This window comes from Odocoileus virginianus, chromosome 31, assembly GCF_023699985.2.
Source record: "Odocoileus virginianus isolate 20LAN1187 ecotype Illinois chromosome 31, Ovbor_1.2, whole genome shotgun sequence".
Classification (NCBI taxonomy): domain Eukaryota; kingdom Metazoa; phylum Chordata; class Mammalia; order Artiodactyla; family Cervidae; genus Odocoileus; species Odocoileus virginianus.
The window spans coordinates 28,998,319-29,025,932 of record NC_069704.1 but is presented as its reverse complement, the minus strand read 5'-3'; the positions used below and the strand labels follow the sequence as shown (position 1 = coordinate 29,025,932).

Sequence of the window (27,614 nt, the reverse complement as noted above, 5' to 3'; positions counted from 1 at the left end):
CCCTCGAGCACCAGCAGGTAGGTCTGGTTCAGTCTCCTGTACGGTCACTGCTCCTTTCCCTTGGATCTTGGTGCATATCAATTTTGTTTGTGCCCTCCAAGAGCTGAGTCTCTATTTCCCCCAGTCCTGTAGAAGTCATGTAATCAAATTGTGCTGGCCTTCAAGGTCTTCCCAATCCCTTTGCTGGATCCCCAGGCTGGAAGCCTGACATGGGGCTCAGACCCCTCATAACAGTGGGAGAACTTCTTGGGTATTATTGTTCTCCAGTTTGTGGGTAGCCCACCTGGAGGGTACTGGATTTGATTTTATAGTGACTGCATCCCTCCTACTGTCTTATTGGAGCTTCTTCTTTGTCTTTGGATATAGAGTACCTCTTTTTGTTGGGTTCCAGCATCCCCCATTGTTCAACCACTGTTCAATAGCTAATTGTGATTTTATTGCTCTGGCAGGAGATAGGCACATGTCCTACTCCACCATCTTGAACTGGAAACTGCAATTTCTTAAGAAGCTAAACTTTTACCTACCCTACAATTTAGCCCTTCCACACCTAGACTTTTACCCAAGAGAAATAAAAGCTATGTTCATCCAAACACCTGAACATTAGTATTCATAACAGTTTTATTTGCATAGACAAAAAATTGAAGACTACCTAAATGTCCATGAAAAGGAGACAAAAAACTGCTATATCCAAACAATGAAATACCACTCACCAATAAAAATGAACTAGTAATACAAGCTACATAACACAGTTACCAAATCAATTATACTAAGTGAAAAAGACCCCTCGAAAAGAGTATGTATTACCTGAATCAATTTGTATAAAATTTTACAAAATGTAAATTAGTTTATAGTGACAGAAAGCAGATTAGTGACTGCCTGGGAATGGGAGGAGGGGGCAGTGGAACAGGTAGAGGAAAAAGTTGACAAAGGAGCACTAGGAAAGTAGAGGGTATGATGTACATGCTCATTATCTTAACTGTGCTGATGGTTTCAAGGATGTATTCACATTTAAAGAACACATTTTGACATATGTATGGAGAAAAGGAATTTATACCCAATTGAATGCAGAGTTCCAAAGAACAGTAAGGAGAGATAAGAAAGCCGTCTTCGGTGATCAATGCAAAGAAATAGAGGAAAACAACAGAATGGGAAAGAGTAGAGATCTCTTCAAGAAAATTAGAGATACCAAGGGAACATTTCATGCAAAGCTGGGCACAGTAAAGGACAGGAATGGTATGGACCTAACAGAAGATATGAAGAAGTGTCAAAAATACACAGAGCTATTCAAAAAAGACCTTAACCACCCAGATAAGCACGATGGTATGATCACTCACCTAGAGCCACACATCCTGGAATGTGAAGTCAAGTGGGCCTTAGGAAGGATCACTACGAACAAAGCTAGTGGAGGTGATGAAATTCCAGCTGAGCTATTTCAAACCCTCAAAGATGACATTGTGAAAGTGCTGCATTCAATATGCCAGCAAATTTGGAAAGCTCAGCAGTGGCCATAGGACTGGAAAAGGTCAGTTTTAATTCCAATCCCAAAGAAAGACAATGCCAAACAATGCGCAAACTACTGCACAAATGCACTCATCTCACACACTAGCAAAAGAATGCTCAAAATTCTCCAAGCCAGGCTTCAACAGTACGTGTACCATGAACTTCCAGATGTTCAAGCTAGATTTAGAAAAGGCAGAGGAACCAGAGATCAAATTGCCAACATTTACTGGATCATCGAAAAAGCAAGAGAATTCCAGAGAAACATCTACTTCAGCTTTATTGACTATGCCAAAGCCTTTGACTATGTGTATCACAACAAACTGTGGAAAATTCTCAAAGAGATGGGAATACCAAACCACCTGACCTGCCTCCTGAGATCTGTATGCAGGTCAAGAAGCAACAGTTAGAACTGGACATGGAACAACAGACTGGTTCCAAATTGGGAAAGGAGTATGTCAAGGCTGTATATAATCACCCTGCTTATTTAATTTGTATGCAGAGTATATCATGAGCACAAGCTGGAATTAAAATTGCTGGAAGAAATATCAATAACCTCAGATATGCAGATGACACCACCCTTATGGCAGAAAGCAAAAAAGAACTAAAGAGCCTCTTGATGAAAGTGAAAGAGGAGAGTGAAAAAGTTGGATTAAAACTCAACATTCAGAAAACTAAAATCATGGCATCTGGTCCCATCACTTCATGGCAAATAGATGGGGAAACAGTGGAAACAGTGACAAACTTTATTTGGGGGGGCTCCAAAATCACTACAGATGGTGACTGCAGCCATGAAATTAAAAGCTACTTGCTCCTTGGAAGAAAAGTTAAGATCAACCTAGACAGCATATTAAAAAGCAGAGACATTATTTTGCCAACAAAGGTCTGTCTAGTCAAGGCTGTAGTTTTTCCAGTAGTCATGTAGAGATGTGAGAGTTGAACTCTAAAGAAAGCTGAGCACCAAAGAATTGATGCTTTTGAACTGTGGCATTGGAGAAGACTCTTGAGAGTCCCTTTGACAGCAGGGAAATCCAAACAGTCCATCCTAAAGGAAACCAGTGCTAAATATTCATTGGAAGGACTGATGCTGAAGCTAAAACCCTAATACTTTGGCCACCTGATTCGAAGAAATGACTCACTGGAAAAGACCCTGATGCTGGTAAAGGTTGAAGGTGGGAGAAGACAGGATGAAATCGTTGGATGGCATCGCCGACTCAATGGACATGAGTTTGAGTAAGCTACGGGAGTTGGTGATGGACAGGGAGGCCTGGCGTGCTGCAGTCCATGAGGTCGCAGAGTAGGACATGACTAAGCGGCTGATCTGAACTGAACTGACCTATTATAGCTCACTGTCTATCAGTAAAACCTCAAAATAAAATGTTTTAAAAATAATGTATAGTCAGATACTCATAGCCACTGTGGCCACAAAACAACACAACCAGAGATTATTCTAATCAAGTATAAGAATATTTTCAAACACTTGTCTTATTTTAACCATTCTGTCTCAAGAAGAGATAATTCTTTAATAATTCAAATAATTTCAAAATTAAATTAGACAAATTATTTTAAAACAAAAAGAACTTAGTGCAGTATTAGCCATATATTAAATATATACTGTACACACTTGCAGAACTAAATGGAGATACAGAATCTTTCATATAATGAAATAAATTTCAAGCTTTTAGTAGAGCTCCATACTATACTAAATGCTGATGTTCCTAAATGTGATGTTAGGAACATCACTAACAAAATTCAAGATGTTTCTCATTGTACTTACCTTAATTTATACCACTCAACTGAAAAAGAAAATCATTCTTATTACAGTGCTTCATATAAAAATATTTTCACATCTGAGTCTCTTTTTCTGTTTTGCATATAGGGTTATCGTTACCATCTTTCTAAAGTCTATATATATGTGTTAGTATACTGTAATGGTCTTTATCTTTCTGGCTTACTTCGCTCTGTATAATGGGCTCCAGTTTCATCCATCTCATTAGAACTGATTCAAATGAATTCTTTTTAATGGCTGAGTAATATTCCATGGTGTATATGTACCACAGCTTCCTCATCCATTCGTCTGCTGATGGGCATCTGGGTTGCTTCCATGTCCTGGCTATTATAAACAGTGCTGCGATGAACATTGGGGTGCATGTGTCTCTTTCAGATCTGGTTTCCTTGGTGTGTATGCCCAGAAGTGGGATTGCTGGGTCATATGTGGACTCTGGGAGAAGGCGAGGGTGGGATGTTTCAGGAGAACAGCATTGAAACATGTATATTATCTAGGGTGAAATGGATAACCAGCTCAGGTTGGGTACATGAGACAAGTGCTCGGGCCTGGTGCACTGGAAAGACCCAGAGGGATCGGGTGGAGAGGGAGGTGGGTGGGGGGACTGGGATGGGGAGTACATGTAAATCCATGGCTAATTCATATCAATGTATAACAAAAACTACTGTAATGATGTAAAGTAATTAGCCTCCAACTAATAAAAATTAAAAAAAATATATTTTTATGTGTGTTACTTCTAAAACTGGATGCAGTCTCAAAAAAATACCAATTCATCCAAATACTTCTCAGCAAAAAAAATGTGCACTAGCTTTGCCAATATTTTTAGCATAATGACTAAGTCTAATGGTTCTGATCAGAATCAGAAGCAGGATATTTTTCTCTGCCAAATACAGTAGAAAATACCACTTGGTATATAAAGTATCACACTATTATGGCACTAATACAAGTTTACTCACTCTCAAGGCCTAAGATTACAGACACATAGATAACAGCTTCAAATAAATGCAGAAATGAGTCTGACTAGAACGTACAAACATCTAAACATACATTCTATATAGCCTTCTGTTATAAACATTGATTTGCAAGGTTAGGATAAAGAATCATCATAATCCATGTTTTACAAGGTTATGTTTGAGTACCCCAAATTCAACAATGTAAGGTTAAGCACAAATGATTTCTTCAAACAAGTGTAAGTTGTGCAGATCATTTTGAATGTATAACCTGCATATACTGTGTATATCACATGTACAAGGAATTATAAACTATATCACTTAGGATGCTTTTAGTTGCTAGCAAGAGAAACCTAACTTTATGAATCAAAATAAGATAAATTATGTTAAGATAAGTTTTTGTTCATGCTGTACATTCAATGCATATATGGGAGGTGAAGGGAATGAGAATGGTCTGCTTACTCACTTGTGGATCCAAGACAATAGAAGCTCTGACATTTTTGCACCTTGCATCCATAATCACTCCTTCAGGAAGAGAAACAGGCAGAAGGTCATTCATCTACAGCTAATTGTTTCTACCTGGAAGTAACCTGCTTAAAACCTATTGATTAAGAGAATCACATGGTTGGGCTTAGCTGCAAGTGAGGCTAAGAATTCATACTGTTGAAATGTCCATTCTACCTAAAGCAATATACAGATTCAGTGTAATCCCAATCAAAATTCCAATGGCATATTCACAGAACTAAGACAAATAATTCTAAAATTTGTTGTTATCCAGTCATTAAGTTGTGTCTGACTCTCTGCAACCCCATGAAGCACACCAGCCTTCCCTGTCCTTTGCTATCTCCCAGAGTTTCTTCAAACTCATGTCCACCACTAAAGGTCCTCACTAGCCAAAACAATCTTGAGGAGGAAAAACAAAGCTGGAGGTATCAAAAGCCCTGGTTTACAACTAAACTACAAAGCTAATAAAATCAAAACAGTATGGTACTGGTACAAAAACAAACACAAAGATCAATGGAACTGAGAGTCTAGAAACAAACCCACATATACCTGAAAAATTAATTTCTGACAAAGGAGGAAGCAACATACAATGGATGAAGGATAGTCTCTTTAACAAACAGGAAAATTGGAGAGTCACATGCAAAAGAATGGAACTAGACCACCATCTTACACCATATAAAAAATTAACACAGATTAAAGATTTGAATGAGAGGTGAGTGGCGAAGATGAAAGAGTAAGAAGACCCCAAGCTCACCCCCTCCAATGGGCAACTACTGCTGAGAAAAACCTTCTGATGAGAAGATTAGCAGAAAAGACCTTCTAAAACGAAAGATACAAAGAAGGAACCACAAAGGGAAGGAGAAATGGAGATGCAAGATAGTCAAGACCCATACCAGGTAGTCAACTCACAAATGTGAGAATAATTACAGTTGCACAAAGGTTCTCTCCAAGGAGCAGGGAGTCCAAGACACTCATCAGACTCCCCAGATCAGGGGTCCTACACTGAGAAGATGAGCCTCCAGAACATTTGACTTTGAAAGTCAGAGTGGATTACTTTCAGGAGAGCCAGAGGGCTGTGTAAAATAGAGACTCCACTCCTAAAGAGCACACACAAAATCTCACACACTCTAGGACCGAGAGAAAAAGCAATCATTTGAAAGGAGCCTGGGTCAGACTCAGCTGCTGATCTTGGAGAGTTTCCCAGAGAGGCGGGAGGCAACTGGAACTCACCCTGGAAGAACAGACACTGGTGGTAGCCATTTTTGGAAGCTCATTCTACCTGGTGGACACTGGTGCTGATAAGCACCATTTTGGAGTCACTCCTCTAGCTTATAAGTGCTGAGACTCAGGCATGTCCAGCAACCTGTAGGCAGCAGTACTGAGATACCTCTGGCCAAACAACTAGCAGGGCTGAGACACAACCCTCAACAGCAGACCTGCTGCCTTAAGACCATCTAGGCCCACAGAACCCTGGGACTGGCCCTGATCATCAGAGGGCACAGGGTCCAGCCCAGCACACCAATGCCCTGGCACTAGCCCTGGGACCCCCAGGGCTCTGGGGCTCCACCCCCAGGGGTCCCACCAGTGCTGGGACCAGCCAGGACCGATGGAGAGACAGCAATCCTGGGATCCCTGGGACCACTGCTCCACCTAAGCAGGCTGACACTAGCTCCTGGATACCAGGGGTTCTACAGTCAAATACTTTACAACCCAGCCCCAGCTACCAGTACACCAACATCAGGACTGGGATTCCTCTGGCCATGCAGCCAGCCATACTAGGACCCAGTGCCATCCACCAGTGGCTGGCAGCCTGCACACAAGGTCAGACCTGGCAATCAACTAGACCAGGGCCAGCTACTCCTACCAGCATGCCCACAGTAATCAGTAAGCCACAACAGAAGAACCCACACAGCCTATACAGAGGGCATCCCTAGAGTACACAGTTCTGGTGACAAGAAGGGAATGCACTGCTGGGAGACATAGGATATTTCCAACAAAAGGTCCTTTTCCAAAGTTTGTAAATATAACCAACCTACCAGATATATAGAAATAAAAACAGCAAATTAGGCAAAATGAGGCAACAAAGGAATATGTTCAAAACAAAAGAACAAAATGAGACCCCAGAAGAAAAATTAAGTTAAGACATTCCACTCAACAGCAGTTAAGGCAATCTACTCAATAGAAAGTTCAAGGTAATGATTATAAAGATGTCCAAACAACTCAGGAGAAAATTGGATGAAAAGATTGAGAAATCAGAAGTTTTTAACAAAGAGTTGGAAAATATAAAGAAGAACTAGACAGAGATGAAGAATACATGAAAAATACATTAGAAGGAATCAAAAATAAATTAGAAAAGATACAAAGATATGGACCAGCAAGCTGAAAGACAGTAGTGAAAATCACTGAAGCAGAATAGAAAAAAGAATAAAGAGACCTCTGGGAAAACATCAAACATACTAACATTCACATTATAGGAATCACAGGAGGAGAGCAAGAAAGGACAGAGAACATATTTCAAGACACAATAGGTGAAAACTTCCCTAACCTAGGAAAGGAAACAGATATTCAGCCAGGTTCAGGAGGTACTGAGTACCAAACAGGGTCAACCCAACAATGCCTTGTAATTAAAATGACAAAAAGTAAAGATAAAGAGAGACTAACAAAGTCAGAAAGGAAAAAGCAACAAGTTAACAACAAGTGAACTCCAATAAGGCTATCAGCTAACTTCAACAGAAACTCTACATGCCAGCAGGGAGTGGCACAATATATTTAAGTGATGAAAGTGAAAAACCTACAACCAAGAATAATACTCTGACAAGGCTTTCATTCAGATTTAAAGGAGAGATCAAAAGTTTTACAGCCAAGCAGCTGAGTTCAGCACCACCACACCAGCTTTACAACAAATACTAAAGGGACTTCTCTATGCAAAAAAGGCCACAATTAGAAACATGAAAATCACAAAAGCAAAAGTCTCATTGATAAGGTCAAATACACAGTAAAGGTAGTAAATCAGCCACGTATAAAGATAATAGGAAGGTTAAAGACAAAAACAATAAAACATCTATATCCACAATAAGTAATTTAAGAGATACAAAACACAAAAATATGTAAAATATGTCAAAAACAGTAAAAAATGAAGGATTGTTAAAATGTGTTAGAACTTAAGAGATCAGCAATTTAAAATAATCATAGATAGATTAGATGGATGATGATGTACAGTGTGGGGAATAGAGTCATTAACTGTGTAATATCTTTGTAATATTACAAATATTTTTGTAATATCTTTGTATGATAACAATAACTAGACTTATTATGATGATCATTTTGAAAAGTACAGAAATACCAAAACTTTATTTTGTGTAACAGGAACTAACGGGGTGTTGTAAGTCAGTTATTCTTAAAAAACAAAGAAACTCACAGAAAAAGAGATCAGGTTTGTGGTTACCAGAGGCAGAAGGTGGGGGGAAAAGGGGAACTGGATAAAAGCAATCAAAAGGTACAACTTCCAGTTATAGGATAAATAAGTACTAGAAAACACAGGGAATATATCCAATAGTTTATAATTATAAACAGAGTATAACTTTCAAAATTTGCAAATCACTATGTTGTACACCTGAAACTTATAGAATATTGTATATCAACTATACTTCAAAAAAAGTTAGAAAAAAGGTAAATGAGTCTTAGGAATGTAATGTACAACATGATAACATAATTAACACTGTTCTATGGTATGCAAGAAAAGTGTTATGAGAGTAAGTCCTATGATTTCTCATCACAAGGAAGAAATTATTTTATATATTTTAATATTTTGTATGCATATGAGATGATGGATGTTCACTAAACTTATTGTGATAATCATTTCATGATGCATATAAGTCAAATCATTATGGTATACACTTTAAACTTACAGAGTGCAAGAGGTCAATTATATCTCAATAAACTGGAAAGGGAAAAAATTTAACACTTGAAATCATAAAGTTCCTAGAGAAAAATGTAGGCAGTAACTTCACTGACACTGGTGACTTTTTTTTTTTTTTTTTGTGGAGTGGACTCCTAAAACAAGGGAACCAAAAGCAAAAATAAGCAATGGGGCTATACCAAACTAAAATTTTTCCCACCCTGAAGCTTCCCCATCATCAAAACAAAAAGGTAACCTACTGATTGGAAGAAGATATCTGCAAATCCTATATCCAATAAGGAGTTAATATACAAAATATACAAACTCAAATTCAACATCAAAAAAACCCAAACAACCCAACCAAAAAATAGGCAGAGGACCTGCCTATTTTTCCAAAGAAGACATACAGATGGCTAAGCGTCCATGAACTGCTCAATATAACTAGTCATCAGGGCAAATCACATCCCAATTACAGCCAAATCATAGCAAATCACAACCATAATGATGTACCATCTCACACGCAGAATGGCTATTATTAAAAAAATAATAATAACAAGTGTTGATGAGAATGTAGAGAAAAGAAAACTCTTGTGTACTGTTAGTGGGAATGTAAATTGGTACAACCATTATGACAAACACTATGGAGATTCCTCAAAAAATAACAAGTAGAACTACCATATGATCCAGCAGTTCCACAGGGGGCTGTTTAAAATGTCCCCTAAGCATAGCACTCAAGTGCTAACTAGTATTACTAAACACAGGAAAGCTTTGATACAACTTATAGAGAAAATATATGCTTTAAGGTTACAATGATAAGCTCTATGGAAGGCAACTAGGTAACTGTTCAAGATTTAGGTTTTTGTACTATGGGGAATTTTATATCGCTTGTATGTATTAGTAAATCAAAAGATAAATAATTTTATAAAAGAAAGAAAATAAAAAAGAAACTGGCAAATCTGGAGATAGGGCAGACCTCATGATTGATCCACCTCCATCCTATTCCCCTAATGACAGCAAAATAGTTCAAGTCATTACAGGTGTCCCACTATACAACATACTACCTAAAAAGAGTACACACTTCTGCTCTAATAGCCCAAGTAAAAGACCTCAGATGTTTTTCAGACTGCATTTGCTTAAACTTATGCCCATCCCTAACCAAGGACTGTGATCATGCAAATTTTACTAATTTAAGGCAGACTGTTTAAGACAACCAGAGTCTACCAGAGAAGCTAGTAGTGAGACTGGTATTCCCCGGAGTCTATGTAACAGTGACTTCTGAAAGAAACTCCAGGCACTGTTAGGAAGGAGAGAAGCAAGAAAAGATGCTGGGTAGGCACCCAACGAGGTCAGCAATCGTAGCAGGCGAAGAGTTGTGGAAATACAGCACACACACATAAGACAATAGTATGAACAACAGTGCACAAGGACCAGAAATGATCATCAAGCAATCAGGGCTTGGTGAGGAAATCTACAGGTACAGCACGTAAATGTACAAACAGAATTAGAGAAATGGGATCAGGGTTAAGTACAAGGAGGACATACAATGTGATTACTCTGAATAAAAACCAACAACAAAGGAACGAGCTCCACGAGGGTGTTGGCAGTCATTAAGCTAAAGAGCCCCTCCAAATTCCCATGAAAGAAGTCAATCTGTTTAGCGATTCTGCACCTTCAAACCTGACTAGGCAAGGGATCACAGAGCCAAACCCAAATGTTTAAATAATGCCTGCCCTGTATAATTGCATGTGTATGTAAAAAACAGCAGCCTCTACTGTCTTATGGGTAGTTAGCAGAATATCTGACTCCAGATCTCAGATTATACAAAAACAGATTAAACATTAAAAATGTTACATATAACATATATTCTGTATTACAAAATCAGCATTGGGCTTCTAAAAGAAAATGAAAAAACTACAGTCTTAAAAATCTGAAAAATGAAAACCATGGGATAAAAGATAATAAGAAGTATAGCCAGACAGATGTAAAGTCATGCCATCCAGGGTCCTACCCACTGGATGCCATAACACTGACCACAGCACCAATTCCTTTCCTCTTCCCCTTCACTCTTATTCCCTAACCCCACTTCCCTTGATACCTATACTCTATTTTTCAAAGGCCTGGAAGAAGCAAAGAACTATAAAGCCCATTCATCACTATGCAAAAGCATGACATAATCTGATCAAAACCTACCTTTTGTGACTTGGAAGTGATAATAATTCTAAAGTTTTACTTTCACAGTTCAAGAAAGTGAATAAGCTAATTACTCTCACCATTTACTATCTCTTATGAAGTTAGAAGCAAAGATAATAGATCAACCTGGGTCCAATCAGAAGGAAAAAAAACACACAGCAATTTGAATAAGGGAAATCAAATATAAAGAATTATTCCCTATAACTGAGTTAACCAGGAGACTGGCTAGTCAAAAGTAAAAAGAAATCTAAAGAATGTAGGAATAGCAGATATAAAGAGCATCCCACTACTTTCTAGTGCTGGAATCCAGCACCGAAGAACAACACCCCCTTTGACGCTACCCACCAGGCACCCAGTAAGACCTAGATCTTATTGGAGAGGACACAGCCATGGCTCACCAAACAACAGTGAAGTCTCTACGGATGCTGCGCCAGCAGAACTTGATGGAAATCTACCTTTTGTAACTTGCCAGATACCTACCCTACATGGTGCCTGGAAAACCTGGATGCAAGGAAGTGTCTCAATAGAGGCACTCTATTAAAAAAAAAATCACCCAAGGGGAATGATGGGGCAAGCTGCAGGCAACTAAGTGCTACTGGCCCCACTGCACCACGGGACTGGGCACCAGAGGAGCAGCGCATGCCCAGGAGCCTGCTAGAGGAACTGCAGGTCCCAGGAGCCAGGCAGTGGGGGGCTGAGCTCTGAGGAATCACTCAAGCTACAGGAGCTGGACACTGAGGAAGTCACGTGGGCTGCAGGAGCGAGAGGCACTTGTCCTGACACTAAATAAAATATCACACTGGAATGGTCTTTATCTTTCTGGCTTACTCCACTCTGTATAATGAGCTTCAGTTTCATCCATCTCATTAGAACTGATTCAAATGAATTCTTTTTAATGGCTGAGTAATATTCCACCCACTACAATACTGTAAAGTAATTAGCCTCCAACTAATAAAAATAAATAAATCAATTAATTAAAAACAAAATATCACACTGGTCTACTACTTGAACACAACCATGCTGACTGGATCTGATAAACAGGAAATGACAAAGTACTTTAGATGCCTTATTAACACACATGCCAATAAACCCCAGAGAAACTCATGGGTCCCCCACCTCAGTGAAGTAAATGGGATTTAATAGCTTGAAGCAGAAGTTAGCAAACTTCTTCTATAAAGGTCCACACAGTAAATATTTTAGGCTTTAGGGATTCTGTCATATATTCTTTCTTTTTTTTCCAAACACTTAAAAATATTTTTTAAAATTCTTAGCTTACAAGTCACACAAAAACAGGTAACAGGCCAAATCAGACCCACAGGCTATAGTTTGCTGATTCTTGATCTGGAGCATGCAAGATATATAATCTGCAAGGTGAAATACAAGCTGCTCTAAAATGCACCACCTATCATGAAAAGAGGCACAGTTGTGCAGTAATTTCTTTGAATTTTGAATGCAACACATATCACATTTGCATGCACTATTGTGACCATCTACAGAGTCATGGGTAAAGCTGCCTGCTTTGAGTAGAATCAGAGCAAGAGAAGGCTCTGAAGCTCAGATCCTTCAGGGATAAAGGTTTGCTCATTTACCAGGCAAAGAAAATCTAACCATCTAAGGCTCTGGCTGAGGGCCAAGGAAATACAGAATAAGTTGTACCAAGAAGTCATGGATATCAATTATGGCCTTGTGGTCAACTAGAGGAACAAGGATTGTAATAGTTTTACATATTTTCTATTTGCTCATTATATGTGTATGTGTATATATATGTATTAATATACATTATTTTATATATATGTATATACACACACACACATACATACATGTATGTTAGCAAATTTCCTTCTCTTTCCTTACCATTTTCATTTTATGGACAAGTTGTTAGAAGATGGCTTTACAATTTTGTCTTTACACAACAGAGCGTTCAGTGGGACTATGGCTGATTTTAGAAAGCATTTAGAGACTCCTTTTAATTTTGGCATGCATCATAGACCACCAGCCTACCCCGCTGGGGGTTACTGTCTCCTGTGCAGAAGAGGAGCATGGAAGGACTCTTCGTTCTTGGAGAGTGGAGTGAAGAGCGCAAGCAAACTGGCCCTGTCCATGGTGCCCAAGGGCAACAGCGTGCTACACCTGCCGCAGCAGGTGTGCCCAGACTGCCAGCGCTCGGTGGAGGAGGAGCACCACAGTGGCCTCGACCAGCCTGCGATTTACTGTTTCGAATGACGCTCCTGGAGCACAGGTTTACACATCCTGGTGTATATACATGTAGCAAAGGAATTGTTGAGTCATAGAGTTAGCTCAGCTTGTAAAGAACCCGCTTGCAATGCAGGAGACCCGGTTGGATTCCTGGGTCAGGAAGGTGTCCCCTGGAGAAGGAATAGGCTGCCCACTCCAGTATTCTTGGGCTTCCCTGGTGGCTCAGATGGTAAAGAATCTGCCTGCAATGCGGAAGACCTGGGTTCAATCCCTGGGTTGGGAAGATCCCCCAGAGGAGGACATGGCAACCCACTTCCAGTATTCTTGCCTGGAGAATCCCCATGGACAGTGGAGCCTGGTGGGCTACAGTCCTGGGGTCACAGAGAGTCAGACACGACTGAGCGACTAAGCCATGGCTGATTTTGAAATGTGATGGAGTAAGTAATTAATATTACGACTCTTGGAATTGTGCATTTGCTCATTTGGAGAAAGAAAAAAAATTCTTCACTTATAAGAATAGCTTTATCTTGTAGGGCAGAAATACAGTTGATAGTTGTTATACACTCAAACAACAGGCCTTAATAAATTTTAAAAGCACATGTTCTGACCATAATGGACTTAAATTTGGAAATCAGTAATAAATACACATGAAATCCTAAAATATCTGGAAATTAAACCTACACTTCTAAATAACCAATGGGTCAAAAAAGAGATCACATAGTAAACTGAAAATATCTTGAACTGATGACAAAAACATAAACATATCAAAATTTGGGGGATGCAGCCTAAGCAGTGCTTAAAAAGAAATTTGTAACTGAACAGTTGCATTAGAAAAGAATAAAGGTCTCAAATCAATAACTTAAGCTTCTACCTTAAGAAACTAGAAAAAGAACAACAAACTAAACCTAACGCAAGCAGAAGGCAAGCTATAACAAAGATTACAGTGGAAATCAATGAAAGCAGAAAAACAACAGGTAAAATCAATGAAACAATATCAAAACCAATAAACTTTTAGTTACACTGAGCAAGAAGAGAAAAAGATAGTAACTACCCCAATCAGAAATTAAACAGGAGGCATCATCATTGACTCTATAGGATCACTTTTATGCCAACAAATAACACAACTTAGATAATAGGGGGGAAAAAAATCCTAGAGAGAAGCAATTTACCAAAACTTACTCAAGAAGAAAGAGAAAATCAAAATTGACCTGTAACATGTAAAGACATTGAAGTTGTCATTTAAATTTTTCCGATAAAGAAAAATTCATGAACAGATAACTTCATGGATGAATTCCACCAAATATTAAATATTATTTAAAGAAGAAATAATACTAATCCTTTACAAACTCTTTCAAAAAATGTAAAGAGGAGAGCAACACTTCCCAACTCATATTAAAATGCCAGAATTACCATAAGATCAGTCAAAGACAACACAAGAAAATTACCTGCCAATATTCCTCAAAAACACAGACACAAAATCCTAAACAAAACATTACTAAACCAAATCCAGTAACACATAAAAAGGATTATATACCACGGCCAAATGGGATTTATCCTAGGAATGCAAAGCCCATATAGCATTAAAAAGTCAATTAATGTAACGAGATATATTAATAGAATAAAGTAACTAACCACATGGTTATCTCAATACATGCAGAAAAGCATCTAACAAAAGCCAACATTTATTCATGATAGGAACGCTCAACAATCTAGGAACAGAGGGAAAGTTCCCCAACTTTCTGAAAGGGCATTTCTGAAAAGATCACAGTGCTACTGTCACTCCTATTGGTAAAAGAGTAATACGGAAGAACAAATCTGACTCCACACTAGACCTATTTCTTTTGCTTTAGTTAACAATGATTGCGGATAGCCTGAAATATATAGGATAGCCTATTTGCAAGGCTGATCTTTAAAAGTCCATTCATATACAGATAAAAAGTTGCAGAAGCGGGAATAACCTTTGTTGGAGGTTTACACCAACATCATGACCCACGTGGACAGCTGCAGGAGCAGAGAACGCCTGCACCAGCGTCTGCAACAACCACCCAAGGGCAAGAGTCAGCTCCTGGGTGGGTTGACAAGAAGTCCGGGGGTCCCCAAGGAGAGGGGGGTCTGGAATTCTCAAGGAGGAGGAAAGGACAAACTTCTTTCCCCTCTACATTCCTTAGGATTATGTAACAATAATGTATCCTGCTTGAGGACAGTCTCTGAAAAAAAACCTTCTGGCTAATCCTGTTATCTTAAAGTGTAAATTATGGGAATAGGTCTAATAAGGTCTTTACAACCACCAGACATTCTTTTGATTACCTGTAATAACTAATTAAAAGTATATAACTCCATTGCTAACACTATCAAGGGGCACTCTTTCTGCCCCCTTCTGATGTCTATGTCAGAAGCTTTCTCTATCTCTTTTATACTTTAATAAAACATTACTACACAAAAGCTCTGAGTGATCAAGCCTCGTCTCTAGCCCCGGACTGAATTCTTCTCCGGAGGCTAAGAATCCCAGCGTCTTTCATGGTTCAGCAACATTTCACAAGGGCATCATTTCCTCACTTTGCCCTTAAAAATGCTTTGCTGTAGCCCTTTAGGGAGTTTAGGACTTGGGGGGTTGGGGGGAGAAATAAGCCACCTGTCTCCTTGCATGGTCCTGCAATAAACCTTTCTCTGCTCCAAACACCAACCTTTCAATTTTGTTTGGCCTCACTGTGCATGGGGCACACAAGATTAAATGCTTTCCCCCTAAGATCAGGAACAAGTCAATAAGATCCACACTCCTTACTTCTGTTCACAACGTATTGGAGGTTCTAGACAAGACAAAAAAAAAAAAAATTAAAGATATCTAGATACAAAGATGTATCTAGTCAATCCTAAAAGAAACCAGTCCTGAATATTAACTGAAAGAACTGATGCTGAAGCTCCAATACTTTGGCCACCTGATGCGAAGAACTGACTCATTGGAAAAGACCCTGACGCTGGGAAAGATTGACGGCAGGAGGAGAAGGGGACGACAGAGGATGAGATGGCTGGATGGCATCACCAACTCGATGGACATGAGTTTGACAAGCTCCAGGAGTTGGTGATGGACAAGAAGCCTGGCATGCTGCAGTCCATGGGGTCACAAAGAGTCGGACATGACTGAGCGACTGAACTGAACTGAGATACAATAAGTAAAACTGTCTATATTCACAAATGACATGATATTGGATGTAGAAAATTCTAAGGAATTCACACACACACACACAAAAACCCCTGCTTAATGGTAAAGTAAGGTTGCAGGACACAAGATAAATAAATAAAAATCATTATATTTTTACATGTTAGCAATGAACAATCCAAAAACAAAATCTGAATAATTCTACTCACAAAAGCACAAAAAAGTTAAACACTTCAAAATAAAGTTAACAAAAGAAAGGCAAGACTTGTGCACTAAAAATTACAAAACATTGCTAAGAGAAATGAAATGTCATACAAAACAGAATGACAGTCCATGTTCATGTTAAGATGGCAACAGCAATTCTCCCCCAAACAAATTTACAGATATATATGCAATTTCTATAAAAATCCATCACAGTAGGCTTTTTAGGAAAAAATGACAAACTGATAAAAAAATTTATATGGAAATCTAAGGAAACCAGCATAGCCGAAACAAATTTGAAAAAGAAAAAAATATCAGAAGACTTATACTACCCAATTTCAAAATTAACTACAAAGATACCATATAATCAAGACATTGTGGTGCTGGTATGAGAAGAGGCATAATAATGACTCAAACAGAAATAAGAGTCTAAAAATAATTTATAGTCACTTAATTTTTGACAAAGGTGCAGAGGCAATTAAATGGGGAAAGGATCTTTTTAATTTTCCTCAACAAATAATGCTAAAACAACTGTAATACTAAAACAACTGGATATCCATATACACAAAAAAGATGAATTTGGACCCATACTGCATACCATACAAGAAAGTTAACAGAAATTGAACATAAACCTAAAGCATTGTTTAAAAAAAAAAAAAAAAAAAAACCACTGATAAACTGGACTTCCTCAAAATAAAAACTTGGATTTCAAAAGATACCACGGAGAAAATGAAAAGACAAGCAACAGACTGGGTACTAAATTATTTCCTGAAATAATTTATAAAACATATATTGGGCTTGTTCCCAGAACACACAAAGAATGTGTACAGCCCAATGAGAAGGCAAACCAATCCTAAAAATGGACAAAAGATTTCAGTAGGTATTTCAAAGACAACATAGAAACAGTATATAAGTACATGAAAATATGTTCAACATCATTAGTCAATAGGGAAATGCAAATTAAAACTAATATGAGATACTACTTCACACTAAGATGGCTATGAAAAAAGACGCAATAACAAGTGAAGATACTGAAAAACTGAAACTCTCACACAACGCTTGTGGGAACATGATATGGTACAGCCATATTGGAAAACAGTCTAGCTGTTTCTTAAAAAATTAAACCTTGAACCTACTACACAACCCAGTAATACCCTCATGGGTATTTATCCAAGAAAAATGAGAATGTATGTCCACACAAAGACTTGTACATGAATGCTCATAGCAACATTATTCATAATAGTCAAAAAGTAAAAACAACTGATGTCCATCAACTGATGAATGGATAAAGAAAATGGAGTATAGTCATACAATGGTTATTTACCAATAAACAGGAACAAACTACGGATACATGCTACAACATGGATGAATCTCAAAACCATTATGCTAAATGAAGCCAGGCATAAGATGGCACTTATTTCATAAATCCATCTCTCTGAAATGTCCATAAAAGTCTAATTGATAGTAATAGAAAGCAAATCAATGGTTGCCTGAGGCTAAAAGCCAGCACCAGATCTGAGTACAAAATCTGCAGAGGCAAACTTATTAAGGTGAGGTAAAATTTCTAAAACTGAATTGCTGTGATCACAGCACAATCTCAAAAATCTTCTAAATTTACTAAAAATCACTTAATTATTTAGAAAAGAGGATACAGTTTCCAAAAGGTGATTTTTATATGAACTCTGCTTTCCTGTTATTAGAGATATGTAACAGGAAGATTATGGATGTTCCTATCTTAACAGGGAAATATTTTCTACACATTCAGCAGAGTTTATTGAAGAGCCTAAGAAAATGAATGGACCAGGTAACTCTACAAAGTCTCTTCAAAAATCAGTCCAAAAATGTCTCTTTTTTTTAGATGTGTTTCATGGGGTAGTGATAGGCTTGGTACCATTATTACACAGGTTTGGGCTATCTTTTTAAGGTAAATGTTTTTCCCGTTACAGCTACAAACAAAGTAAAATAAAGATATGTAAAAATAGAGATGTATTTTTCATGTTCTTAAAAAAGAAAGTCCAAAAAAAAGTGTGATATTTAGTAGAAATTTTAAAATGCTCAAGATTTGCCTTTTTATCTATTTTATCTATTTTCTGATTAACTTTTAAAGTTTTCCCTTCTTACTTCCACTGCATTTTTATTAAAACATTGCAAAGTCAATGCACTTCTTTTATAGATGTTCTTTCATACTAAAAGGTCAGTCATTCAAGCTCTATGAACAAAAAACAGAAAATGTACATACCCCAGCCTAAAATAAAATTGAATAAATCCATTGGGCGGGGTGGGATCAAGATGGCAGAATAAAAGGACATGCCGGTCACCTTCCCCCATAAATACAGCAAAAATACATCTCTATGTGGAACAATTCTCAAGGAAAACTAACTGGAAACTGGCAGAAGAACTCCTATAAAATCAAAACTATAATAAAGATACACACATAATCAGGCAGGACAGAAAGAAGAGTGATGGGTTGGATCTATGCCCCTGGGAGGGGACTAAAAGGAAAAGGGAGATCACACAAGCAGACACTTATCCTGTGGAAATGAGTGGGTCAAGCCCCAGAATGGGTGTCCCAGTCCTAGGGACCTATATGGATGGGACAAGCCCCCCTGGCTACTACCAGGACAGAGAGAAAGACTGAAGAAGTCAAGACTCCACTAGTAAGAGGTGCATAGGTATTGTCTCACCACTAGACAGGGAGGAGGGAGGTCTGTCTCAGAGGCTGCTCCCTTGCCACATTCCCCAGTCCACTCTGAGAAAAATTCCTGCCCCTTCTCTGTCCATGTCACAGCTTGGCCCTGGCTCTAGAGTAGCCAAGACCTGGGGAAAGACTCGATCTGTGGACACAGAGGTGACAAGAGGGTCTAGGGTGTGGGCCTGGTAAGGCAGCAGTGCCACCGCTGATGCTTATTTATAGTACCACAGCGCCACTGGGGAATTCCAATTATCTCAATAGATGCAGAAAAACCATTCGACAAATTTCAACATTCATTCATGATGAAAACTGGATATGGTGGGAATATATCTCAACCTAACAAGAGACATTTACAACAAATCCACAGCCAACACAATTAAGACCCAACTATTAAATGAAATTAAAAGTTTTGACCATTTCAGTTGAAAGCCTTTCAGCTAAATTAAAAATCCAGACAAAGATGCTCTCTCCTGTCATTTCCATTGGCAGTCCTAGCCACAGCAATGACAAGAAAAATAAATAAAAGGTATCCAAATTGGAAGGAAACAAGTAAAACTGTCACTATTTGCAGATGACATGATACTCTACATAGAACCTTAGAGTTTCCACCCAAAACTATAATAAATGAAATCAGCAAGACTGCAGGATACAAGATTAATATATAGAAATATGTTGTATTAATAATCTGTTACACTAATAATGAAACATCAGAAAAAGTAAAACAAGCATATTTAAAATTGCACCACCAAAAATAAACATAAGATTAAACTTACAAAGGAAGTAAAAGATTTATACTCTGAAAATTATAAAGCAACGATGAAGGAAACTGAAATGATTCAAAAGAAAAGGGGGAATAAAATAGAAATGGAAAGATAACTCATGTGCTTGGAGTACATGAATTAAAATTATTAAAGTGCCCATACTATCCAAAGCAATCTACAGATTTAATGTAATCCCTATCAAAACACCCTTAATGTTTTTCACAGGATGAAAACTAAACCTAAAATTATATGGAACCACAAAAAAACCCTGAATTGCCAAAGCATCCTGAGGAAAAAAAAGCAAAGCTGGAGGCACAACCCTCCCTGACTTCAGACTATAATGCAAAGCCACAGTAATCAAAACAGCATGGTATTGTCAGAAAAACAGACACATAGATCAATGAAACAGAATACAGAGCCCCAAGCAAATCCATGCACCAATGGTCAATTACTCTATGACAAAGTAGGCAAGAATATACAATAGAGAAATGATAGTCTCTTGAATAACTGGTGTTAGGAAAACTGTACAACCATATGTAAAACAATGAGATTAGGATATTTCCTCACATCACATACAAAAATAAACTCAAAATGGTTTAAAGACCTAAATGTTTACAACCTGAAACCATAAAACTCCCAAAACAGAACAGAGATAGAACAGTTTTACACAAATGCAGCAGTATTTTCTTAGATCAGTCTTCTAAGGCAAAATAAATATAAGCAAAAACAAACAAATGGGCCTCCATCACCTCCACTAGCTTTGTTGGTAGCAATGCTTCCTAAGGCCCACTTGATACCATACTCCAGATGTCTGGCTCTAGGTTAGTGACCACACACCATCATGGTTATCCAGGTCACTAAGACCTTTCTTGTATATCTCTTCTGTATATTCTTGTGACTTCTTCTTAATCTCTTTTGCTTCTGTGAGCTCCTTGCCATTGCTGTCTCTTCTCATGCCCATTTTTGTATGAAATGTTCCCTTAATATCTCAAATTTTCTTGAAGAGATCTCTAGTCTTTCCTATGCTGTTGTTTTCCTCTACTTCTTTGCATTGTTCAATTAAGAAGGCTTTCTTATTTCTCGCTGCTCTTCTTTGGAACTCTAGATTCAGTTTGGTATATCTTTCCCTTTCTCCTTAGCTTTTTTGCTTCTCTTATTTTCTCAGCTATTTGTAAAGCCTCGTCAGACAACCACTTTGCCTTCCCGCATTCCTTTTCTTTGCAATGGTCTTCATCACCACCTCTTGTACAATGTTATGAAGACAGTTCTTCAGGCACTCATCTACCAGAACTAATCTCTTGAATTTATTTATCACCTCCACTGTATAATCGTAAGGGATTTGATTTAGGTCATGCCTGAATGACCTAGTGGTTTTCCCTACCTTCTTCAATTTAAGCCTGAATTTTGCAATAGAGTTCACAATCTGAGCCAGTCAGCTCCAGTCTTTTTGCTGACTGTATAGAGCTTCTCTATCTTCGGAGGCAAAGAATATAATCAATCTATGATTTTGATATTGACCATCTGGTGATGTCCATGTGTAGAGTCATCTCTTGTGTTGCTGGCAAGGGTTTTTGCGATCACTAGTATGTTCTCTTGACAAAACTCCGTTAGCCTTTGCCCTGCTTCATGTTGTACTCCAAGGCCAATTCTGCCTGTTACTCCAGGTATCTCTTGACTTCCTAGTTTTGCATTCCAACCTTCTAAGATGAAAAGGACATCCTTTTTTTTTTTTCCTGGTGTAAGTTCTAGAAGTCTTTAAGTCTTCATAGAAGCATTCAACTTCAGCTTCTTTGGCATTAGTAGCTGGGGCATAGACTTGGATTACTGTGATGTTGAATGGCTTGCTCTGGAAATGAAGTGAGATTGCTCTGTCATTTTTAAGACTGCACCCAAGTATTGCATTTCAGACTCTTTTGTAGACTATGAGGGCTACTCTGTATCTTTTAAGGGATTATTTCCCACAGTAGTAGATATATGGCCATCTGAATTAAATTTGCCCATTCCCATCCATTTTAGTTCACCGATATCTAAAATGTCAATTTTCACTCTTGCCATCTCCTGCTTGACCACAACCAATTTACCTTGATTCATGGACCTAACATTCCGGGTTCCTATGCAGTACTGTTCTCTACAGCATCAGATTTTACTTTTACCACCAGACACATCCACAACTGAGTGTCATTTCCACTCTGACCCAGCTCTCTTTCTAGAGCTATCTCTCCACTCCTCCCCAGTAGCATATTGGACACCTACAAACCTAGAGTGTCATTAAAGGACTGAAACAGTATGGACCAACAGAAGCAGAAGATACTAAGAAGAGGTGGCAAGAATACACAGAAGAACTATACAGAAAAGATCTTCATGACCCAGATAACCACAATGGTGTGATTACTCACCTAGAGCCAGATATCCTAGAGTACAAAGTCAAGTGAGCCTTAGGAAGCATCATTATGAACAAAGCTAGTGGAGGTGATGGAATTCCAGTTGAGGTATTTCAAATTCTAAAAGATGATGCTGTTAAAATGCTGCACTCAATATGCCAGCAAATTTGGAAAACTCAGCGGTGGCCACAGGACTGGAAAAGGTCAGTTTTCATTCCAGTCCCAAAGAAAGGCAATGCCAAAGAACGTTTAAATTACTGCACAATTGCACTCATCTCACACACTAGCAAAGTAGTGCTCAAAATTCTCCAAGTCAGGCTTCAACAATACATGAGCTGAGAACTTCCAGATGTTCAAGCTGGATTTAGAAAAGGGAGAAGGAACCAGAGATCAAATTGCCAACATACACTGGATCACTGAAAAAGCAAGAGAATTCCAGAAAAGCATCTACTTCTGCTTCACTGAGTATGCTAAAGCCTTTGACTGTGTGGATCACAACAAACTGTGGAAAATTCTTCAAGAGATGGGACTACCAGATCACCTTACCTACCTCTTGAGAAATGTGTATGCAGGTCAAGAAGCCACAGTTATAACTGGACATGTAACAATGGATTAGTTCCAAATTGGGAAAGGAGTATGTCAAGGCTGTATACTGTCACCTTGCTTACTTAACTTATATGCACAGCACATCATGCAAAGTGCTGGACTGGATGAAGCACAAGCTGGAATCAAGATGCTGGGAGAAATATCAACAACCTCAGATATGTAGATGACACCACCCTTATGGCAGAAAGTGAAAAGGAACTAAAGAGCCTCCTTATGAAACTGAAACAGGAGAGAGACAAAGCTGGCTGAAAACTCAATATTCAAAAAACAAAGATCATGGCATCCAGTCTCATCGTTTCATGGCAAATATGTGAGGAAACAATGGAAACAATGACAGGCTTTATTTTGGGGGGCTCCAAAATCACTGCAGATGGTGTCTGTAGCCATGAAATTAAAAGACACTTTTCCTTGGAAGAAAAGCTATGACAAACCTACGCGACATATTAAAAAGCAAAGACATTACTTTGCCGACAAAGGTTCATTTAGTCAAAGCCATGGTTTTTCCTGTAGTCATGTATGGATGTGAGAGTTGGACCATTAGGAAAGCTAAGGACAGAAGAATTGATGCTTCTGAACTGTGGTGTTGGAGAAGACTCTTGAGAGTCCCTTGGACTGCAAGGAGATCAAACCAGTCCGTCCTAAAGGAAATCAGTCCTGAATGTTCACTGGGAGAACTGATGCTAATGCTGAAAATCCAATACTTTGGCCATCTGATGTGAAGAACTGGCTCACTGGAAAAGACCCTGGGTGCTGGGAAACAATGAAGGAAGGAGGAGAAGGGGATGACAGAGGATGAGATGGTTGGATAGCATCCATCACTGATGGATATGAGTTTGAGCAAGCTCCAGGAGTTGCTCATGGATAGGGAAGCCTGGCATGCTGCAGTCCATGAAGTTGCAAAGAGTCAGACACAACTGACCAACTGAACTGAATCAACCTGGGGGGGTTCATCTTTCAGTGTCACGTCTTATTCCTTTCATACTGTTCGTGGGGTTCTCAAGGCAAGAATATTGGAGTGGTTTATCATTCTCTTCTCCAAAACGGAGCCCAATTAAACTTTAACACTGTTGCACAGCAAAGGAAACCATCAAGATAACAAAACCACAACTTACAGAATGTGAGAAAATATTTGCAAATTATGCAAATGACAATAGGTAAATGTACAGAGCTCATACCACTGAACATCAAAAACTAAACAACCCAATCAAAATATGGGCAGAAGACCTAAATAAACATCTTTCCAAAGAAGACATACAGATGACTAACAGGCACATGAAAAGATGCTCAACAACATTAATTACAAAAAATGCAAATCAAAACCTCAAGAGGTATCACCTCATACCTATCAGAAAGGCTATTATCAAAAAGTCTACAAATAACAAATGTTGTCAGGGATGTAAAGAAAAGGAAAACCTCCTACACTGTTAGTAGAAATATAAATTGGTGCCAACCACTATGAAAAACAATATGGAGGCTCCTTAAAAAACTAAGAATAGAACTACCATATCATCCACTCTGTGTATGTTTCTGGAAAAGACAAAAACACTCATTTGAAAAGGTACATGCACCCCAATGTTTATAGCAGCACTATTTACAATAGCTGAGATATAAAAACAACCCAAGTACCCAATCAAGAGATGACTGGATTAAGATGTGGATTATATAAAAACAATGTACTATTACTGAGCCATAAAAAATAACAAAATTTGTAGCAACATGGATGAACCTGGAAGATACTGTGCTTAGTGAAATAGATAAGACAGAGGAAAACAAATACTGTATAGTATCACTTATATGTGGAATCTAAAAGAATAATAAAAATGAAGGTATAGGCAATACAGAAAAAGACTCATAGATAAAGAAACAGACTCACAGATATAGAAAACAAATTTGTGGTTACCAAAGCAGAGAAGGAAAGGGGGGTGGGGCAAACTAGAAGTATGGGATTAACAGATACAAACTACTATATATAGATAAGCAACTATACGGTATAGTACATGAAATTATTCCCACCATCTTGTAATGCCTATAATGGTGTATAATCTGCAAAAACACTGTAACTTGAAACTAACACAATATTGCAAATTGGCTATACTTCAATTTTAAAATAATAATAATACATTTGATGCTGATTTCCAGACTGACTCGAGGCTCCACCACTACCAACCTGAAACTGCCACTGATGTGAGGTTTCCTAGGCTGTCTCTGTGGCCTGGACAATCAATCTAACTTTTTACTGGCCAGGCTGGCCTAACTTTAACTGGTTTTCATAAACACAAAATTTGTATAATTGTTACTGGAACTACTTGCTGAAATATGGAACTAGTTAAAAGTACAATTTATTTTAAAATGTACACGCACAGTTTCACATACAAGCAGCACCACATCTTTCACATTCAGCCAATCAATCAAGTTAATGTTTTTTATTACAGAATAGAAAAGTCAGATCTTCCAAAACCATGTTTGCTTAGTGTTTTTCAAGAAATCAAGAGGTACATGACTAAATAATGAAAAAAACGAATTAAAATATATAATATACCAAGGTATAATTAGCTCAATTTTAAAGAAGCAAGATCTAACTTTTACTCTGCTGGAAAGAGGGCTTTGATATAACTAGGAAAAGCAAATTCTTTTCTGATGCAGTCTTTCTTGTACACATATGAATAACAAATATGAGGGCTTACTTCCCTGCGAACCTAGGGCAGTATATTAGATTGAAACAGCATTTTAAGTTTAATGGATAAACTCACAATGATTATGTTTTCTATCAAAGTTTTTGTATACGTGATCCCAACACATGGTATGAATTCTACCATTTGTAACAATCTTTCCTCTCCTCCTGAGGGAAGTAATGAAAAAACGTTTTGAGCTACACATCACTAAAGGTGAGTGACATCCGGAAAGAACTGAATTTTGGTGGCCCAATAGTGCCCTGCTCGTGTGATAAATAAGTCAACCACATTTCAGTTATGATGCATTAAATGGGAAAAGGGTTAGAATGAAACCAGGAGCCCGAGAGCTTTCCAACAATTTCAGATTACGACAAACATAGCAGCACATACAGGTCTTTGCTGGAAAATTCCTCAGCCTTTCCTTGACATTCTGGTCCCAAATCTCCTATGTTTTTAAAACTCCAAATCTTTTTTCCCCTCTCCGGACTTTTCCAGCCCATGCAACATGACCATAGAGGGTTCATGTTGTAAACGCGTCCACGTAAAAAGTTACCGAAAAAGCAAGCTAAATAAACGTCCCCACCTCTCCGCAAAAAAAAAAAAAAAAAAAAAAAAACCACCTTCCAAAGACTCTGGACGCTATTTGGCCTGCCATTCCAAAAAAGTGAGTTTCTGGGAAATGATCGCCCATCAGAACCCTCCTCTCCTAAGATGAAAAGCTGGGAAAGCAGGAAGGGTAACAAACCGCCCCGGACTCCTCTAACTGGGCCCCCACCACCCAGCACCCGGGGGGCGGGGGGCGGTGCGGAGAGCAGGCGGCTAGCTTTAAAGGGTGATGAATTTTAAATGGTGAGCTTTTCACAGCGCCCAAGGATCCAGGGCAAAGTCACCTTTGCTCTTGTCCTTTTAAGACGACATCGCTGCCTCCGCTCAATGAACAGAAAGAAGCAAAACGGCAATCCCCAGTTCCCACAGCTCTGGGGAGGGGGGTGGGCTCCCTTCCGCTCGACCCCTCGATCGGCTCCACCCCCTGAGCCTGCCCCGCCCTCTGGCCACGCCCCTCGCCTACGGCCCCGCCCCCCAGGGCTGGCCCCACCTCAAACCCCTACCCACTTAGCAGCCCCAACTCACCGCCCGAGCCCTACTCACTCACCTAGATGCGGTGAGCGCAGCGGACGTTCTCGCGAGTCTTTCCCCCTACCCCAACCCACACCGCCAAGCTGACGTGTAGGCCAGACCCCCGAGGGAGGCAGACGCCTTCACTCGCGCTCTGCGGCCTCTCTCTTACCGGGTGGTCCGCGCCAGAGCAACTTCAGCAGTTTGGGCAGTGGTGGAAAGGCTGCCAACCGCCCGGGTTCTGCGGCTTGAAAATTTGACTTTGCCTCGTACTGGTTTTTGTGTTTTGTTTTGACTTTTTTGGAATTTTCCCGCGGCTGCTCGGCAGCTGAGCCGCGCGCGCACGTATTCGCAGTGCACTCTGGGGCTTGGCCACCGACCCTGCACCCCAGCGGCCTCGCGGGAAAATTCCGACGAATCTCGTGCTGGTGGGGCGGGACGCGGGCCCAGGCTCGGCCGGAAGTCGGTCCGTTGGGGCGGGCGTAGGCGAGGGGTCTTACTGAGGCTGCCTTAAGCTCGTGTCGCGGGCTTCACGTAGACCGCAGGAAGGACCTGGAGGGGAAAAACCCTGGGTTTTTTAATAGGTCGTTGCTCAATTATTTCAAGATTCTGTTGAAAATGCAGAGAATTTTTAAAAGAAAAATTGAGTCTTTGTCAGGAATGTAAAACCACTAAACAAAGCCTAGAATATTATTTTCTAGGTGTAGTCACATAAAAAAGGAATCTTTCTTTGGATCCCTCACTACCAGCAAAATCAGTTCCATACAGTGTTTGGTTGGGTTCAAATCAGTTATACGCTGCATTTAAACCACTTAAATGGAAGGCATCTTTTTTTTTTTTTTTTAACAAGCTTCCATTTTTGTCGTTAGTATTAGCGTGTCTTGGTGGATGTTAAACTCTTGAATTTAGGAATGCATGAAGTTTTTTCATAGATGTTTAAGGTGTTGCAAAATATTTTTCTAAGGAAACATTTTTAAGGTTTAACTTTTTAAAAAATCTGAGTTACA

At 39.0% G+C, this 27,614-nt stretch overlaps 1 protein-coding gene across 5 annotated transcripts in view; it reads right to left on the bottom strand.

Annotated features, from left to right (window-relative positions):
* FANCC (FA complementation group C) overlaps nucleotides 1-26,977 on the bottom strand; it is a 315,224-nt gene extending 288,247 nt beyond the window's left edge. For 2 of the 5 annotated variants that reach the window (XM_070459513.1, XM_070459507.1), the window contains exons 1-2: nucleotides 26,780-26,977; nucleotides 4,700-4,758 (exon numbers count right to left, since the gene is read on the bottom strand). The gene's annotated coding sequence lies outside the window, so the exon portion shown is untranslated. The other 3 variants (XM_070459509.1, XM_070459508.1, XM_070459510.1) reach the window with 3 other exon arrangements.
* Nucleotides 26,978-27,614: the final 637 nt, after the last annotated feature.